The sequence below is a fragment of the Rhododendron vialii genome, chromosome 5a, assembly GCF_030253575.1.
Source record: "Rhododendron vialii isolate Sample 1 chromosome 5a, ASM3025357v1".
Classification (NCBI taxonomy): Eukaryota; Viridiplantae; Streptophyta; class Magnoliopsida; order Ericales; family Ericaceae; genus Rhododendron; species Rhododendron vialii.
The window spans coordinates 3665230-3670417 of record NC_080561.1 but is presented as its reverse complement, the minus strand read 5'-3'; the positions used below and the strand labels follow the sequence as shown (position 1 = coordinate 3670417).

At 37.3% G+C, this 5188-nt stretch overlaps 1 long non-coding RNA gene across 4 annotated transcripts; it reads left to right on the top strand.

Moving 5' to 3' along the window:
• The first annotated feature begins 1713 nt into the window (after positions 1-1713).
• LOC131325809 (uncharacterized) lies at positions 1714-4967 on the top strand. 4 transcript variants are annotated; one of them, XR_009199813.1, is made up of 4 exons: positions 1714-2123; positions 3062-3514; positions 3945-4041; positions 4418-4967. It is a non-coding gene; the product is annotated as an uncharacterized LOC131325809 (long non-coding RNA). The 4 variants fall into 4 exon arrangements; XR_009199816.1 differs by lacking the exon at positions 1714-2123 and having other exon boundaries at positions 2604-3205; positions 3342-3514; XR_009199815.1 differs by lacking the exon at positions 1714-2123 and having other exon boundaries at positions 2612-3205; positions 3364-3514.
• The last annotated feature ends 221 nt before the right edge of the window (positions 4968-5188 follow it).

Below are 5188 nucleotides of genomic sequence, written 5' to 3'. Positions count from 1 at the left end.
AATGAATGTATCTCCTTTTTGCTTGGATTCCATTTGTATATTAAGCGCAAATTGGAAGTTTGCCGAAATGGTCAGCATCTTTGTCGGTTGGCTTACTCTGGTGGGGATCTAGTGTCCCTTGGAGATCGAGTAAGCAAGAATATTTGCGTACCTTGAATCCGCAGAACCTTGGATCCTTTTTAAGCATCATGGCAATACTACTCTCTCGCAAGTTCGTCACACCTTGATCGTGTTCTTTTTTCAGGTAACCGGCTTAAGGCAATGAAGAAAACTTGAGTTGAACCTTTCAAACAATCAAGGTGTGATGAAATATGTCAACACAATTGTTGGGGACGAATTGTTTTTGCATTTATCTTCATCTATTGTATGTTCATCCTCAATAACATAGCGACAGTGAATTTTTTCACACTTTTGCTTGCATAGAGTGCCATATTGGTGATTTTTCTGCAGGAAAACAGTGAAGATCTTCAATCTTACTTTTGCCACAGAACAAGGATAGGAATAAGTTCTTTGTTTTCGAAGAGAGAGAGCACTTTTGTTTCAATTGTGAAGACGAAGTGATTGTTTCAAGAATAGAACTATTGGGAAAATGAATGGGGTGGAATATATTTATAGTGAAAGGAGAGGAGTAACTACTTATTTTTCGTACATGAAAATAGGAAGGCAACTGAATTGTTCAATCGCATAACCATTAGTCCTAATTCGGTGGATCACATTGGGGGATTCATTTTTCACGAGTCTTTGTGCGAATAACTTTCCTCACTTTCGGTAGTAAGAACACTTGTTCGAAAGGTAAAACCTATGGCCAATCACATAACAATTAGTCCTAATTCGGTGGATCACATTGGGGGATTCATTTTTCATGAGTCTCTATGCGAATAACTTTCCTCACTTTTGGTAGTAAGGACACTTGTTCGAAAGGTAAAACCTATGGCCTCGTTTGCTATCACTTTTAGTTTACAGAAACGCTATACACATAGACTGTATGTGCACAGATCGTGCACATACGGTTCCGTGGGGCCTACTACGGGGTCCCTACAAATGATCCAAGCCGTCCATTAGCTTTAAAATGATTTTCTAAGTCATCACATTAAAAATTAGCTCAATCCGATACTTTTAAATGCTTAATGTAATCATTCAAATTTTTGCTTAACTTTAGGATTTTGAAATCTAAAGAAACATTTAGACAATTGAATTAAGCACTTAAGAGGTATCGGATTGAAATGGTTTTTTACGTGATGACTTAGAAAATTATTTTAAAACTAATGGATGGCTTGAATTGTTTTTGGGGACCTCGTAATGGGCCCCACGGAGTTATATGTGCACAATCTGTGCACATACAATCTGTGTTGATAGCATTTCTGTTTAGTTTATTTGCTTAAAAAAGTTTATAAATGGTGTTTGATATGAAATGTGAATAATTAATTGTTTTTAAGCATCTATTTCTAACTTTATTTGTTAATTTTGAAGTTGTAAAGATAAATTTTACCAAGCACTTAATTCAAGAGTGTTACTATTCAGTTATTGAGATTGATCTAGACCAATCGTAATAAGCTATTCTACCATTTATTTTTACCATACAGTTTTAGCTTCTACTTGTAAGCTTATACACCAAACACGTTTCCAACTTATTTGAAGTTTTTAAGTGAGTAATCAAAATAGTCATAATCTACTAATTTAACTTATCCTCCTCTCTCTCTCTCCTATCTCCTATCTTCTCCTATATATAAAGGAGCACTTTTTCGGAGGTCAATTTTTCTAATTTGGGATGAATTTGTCCCTGGATTGCAAACAATGCAACCTTGGGCAGTTTGGTCTTTTCGGCTGGTATGCTAGGTGACGTGTTCCGGGGGGGCTCTAGGGGATGTGGCCTGCATCTGCACCGTTCGCAGCCACACCAGGACGACTTGAAAACATGAGAGAGAGAGAGAGTGGGGGATCGGTCGACCCCATCGAAAGAACGATGACAACGAGCGGAGGAAGCAATGGGCACTCATGTTCCGCCCGATCACCTCCGTTGCCACCGTAACGACAGCAAGTTGTGGCGCTGCTGCGGTTGGAAGCTACAACAAAAAACCTACTGCGAAAAACACTTCTTCCACGACTTGATTGCCAATTAACTGGTATCTCTCTCGACTTCTCGATGATGGGTTTCATATGATTTTGTTTGATTTTCTATTTTGTTTCTTGATCTGATACCGACTGATCTGAACAAGAGAACTCAGACCTGATCCGACAGGCGGTGAGACGGAATGGGTTGGGAGAGCCAACTCAGCCATGAGGCTTGATGGTGGACCGTAGTTCCTGTTTCTCCTGTTACAGGAAGTGCTGAATTTTGTTTTATTGGGGTGGGGGGGGGGGGGGGGGGGGGAGTGTGAAGGTGCAAATTTGTTTTTTTTTTCCTTGATTGATGATAGTCATGTGGACGGAGGAATCAGCATATATCAGGGAAAATTTGTTGGGACGTTAGGGTTTTCGTTCATGATTTGAGGAATTAGGGTTTGTGCTTTCGATTGAAATCAGGGTTCCTATTTGATAATGTTGCCAAAATGTAGTTCTCTTTTGATTTTTTTTCCCCTATGGTCGTAGTTTGTTCTGATTCGATATGCTGTTCTCGATGGGATACAATTTGCGAGGGACGAATATTTTGTGGTGCACTCGAATGGAAAAATTAGGAATCAACAATAGTCTTTGGTGTTCGTTTAATCGTTGTTGGATTTTTTGGCCTACAGATTGTTCGATCACTGTATCAACTAATTTAACTTGGGAGTTTGGAACTTAGGACTGTTGCGAATGTGACCTACTGTATAGGCTAATGTAATTTCTATTGAAAGCTATTTCTTCAAATTATGATTATGAGGGTAGTTTATGTTAGTTTCTGTGTTACTAGTTGATAGAGAGAATTTAGCCGTGATTTTGACTGTGTCGACAGAGACTTTCATCTTTTCATGTATAGAGCTTTAAGCACCGATTGGTGGATGAGTAAAATTAATGGTTTTTATCATACAAATTTCAGTTTCATTTTTACAAGTATTAGCTAACGTATGTTGCTGGTTTGTAGGTTTATCTGTCTTTATGTTGTGCTCTTATCACTTTGGCTATTGGAGCTTATCTTCACATCCTCTGGAATATTGGAGGTTTCCTCATGACCACAGGTTCTATGGGAAGCTTGGTTTGGCTACTCTCGACCCCTCCATACGAAGAGGTAGTCATTGTTGCATTTTTCCTTATTTGTTTTCCTTTAGTCTTTTTTTGGATCCATCTTTTGATCAATTGAAGTTGCTTTCTTGCCATTTCCATTTTTCTTTTTTTTGTTTTTCCTGTTTGTTGGTTAAAAATAGATACACTTATGCGATTGTTTAGCGGTGATGATATTATACATCTCTTTATTCGTGTCTGGCTGTTAAAAATATTCTGATGGTTCCTGGATTATGGCCAAGTACACTGACTTCATGGCGAATCTGACCAGCATCAATGGAAGTTAGATGGATGTGGTTCAAATGACCTTAATTCGGTAAATATCCACCTTACTCGGACAAGTTCATCTCTTTCGATTTCATATTGCTTCATTGAATCTATATGTGCATGTGTGTAACATGTTGTTTGTCCATCTCAATGAAATACCATCATTTTTGACAGTGCTTGTTCTGTATTTTATTTTATTTATAGATTTTGATTCAATTATCTCTGAAAGAATTCTTTTCAAAAAAAATATTTGCACAATAACTGCTCATACTTTACAGCCCTATGTAATCTTGCTTGTTGAAGTGAAAAGATGTACCTTCTTTTCGTCTAGAACAGTTGATCTAAGCAACTCATCGTACATGTGTGTATTACTTTCCTCTCAGATTTCCCTACTAATCTTATATATTTTAGCTCTAATTTCCATGTATATGTTCGTTATATTTGAGTCTCAAATTAATTTCCTGTTCTTAAATATTTAGGGCTTCTTTTCATTTCGGATTAACAAGTAAAATTTTAGGCAATCGAAGTCGCTGATAGAGGATCATGGCAAAAAAAATGGCAATCAGTTCCCAGAAGGTAGACTTGCCTTATTAGTTCTTTCTTCTTTTGTATGTTTTGTTGGTTTCGCTGTTGAGAGTAATTAAAAGTGAAATATTTTGCTCTTTTTAGTTTTTCTCTCTCCCTATATATTTAAATTTGTTGTGCCTAAAGGCATTGACCTATCTTGGTCTCGCATGTTGTCTTAAGTGGTTGTAGTAAATCGATTGTGATTCAAATTAGTCATAACCAGGTTCACGAGAGGCGTAATTTGATTAGAATCCTAATTTTTGTTGGATATAATGATATTCTTTGAGATGCTGGATGCAGGGATGTGAGATTATTGGATTTTCTAGCTACAATAGTGCAATGTTCTGCTAGGCTGATTGATGATGCTTTGACCATTTCTTCTCAGAAGGATTATAACGAGAGCCCTTCGGACTACAATGGCAAGTCTTTTGCCCATGTAGTGCCAACCTCAACTTGCAGCTGGTCACTAATGCCTTGTTATCGCTAAAGATTATGTTTAAGAAGGAGTATTTCTTCACAAGACCAGCTGGCAATGTTTGTCTCCAATTCCTTGATTCATCCAACCTTATTTGAGGCAAATAGACCAGGCCCACTGAGTGTGGTAATGTTTGGAAAGGTCTAATTTTGATGTTATAATTTGCTGGAAACTTGGGACTATTGATCAGATCAAGGATGTGTGTTAGGGTTGGTAGGAATGTGTATCGGGTAAATCGACTCTGATGATGAGGACCAATTTCTGCGTCTTTTCTTCTTATTTTTTAAGGTAGATAGAGAGGAGAGTTAAAGCTTTTTATAGTTTATTCAGTCCACATGAACATGGAAGTTTAATGATGTTTTTAGGTTTAGGGCCAAATAGGTAACAAATTCAAATGGCTGATTTTATCTACCAATTTGATCTGTTGTCTTTGTCGGTTAAAAATAGATACAACTTTATGCGATTGTTTAGCAATGAATAGTGATGACATTATACATCTCTTTGTTCGTGTCTAGAGGTTAAAAATATTCTGATGTTTCAACCGTATTCTCCTGCTGCTGGTGAGATATAATCAAAACAATTGATCATGATTCTACTACTTTGCTCTCCTTTCATGTTGTTGCGTAAAATCTACTGCCATCACATGGTCAGGATGCCGGCTACATTACCATCACATGGTTT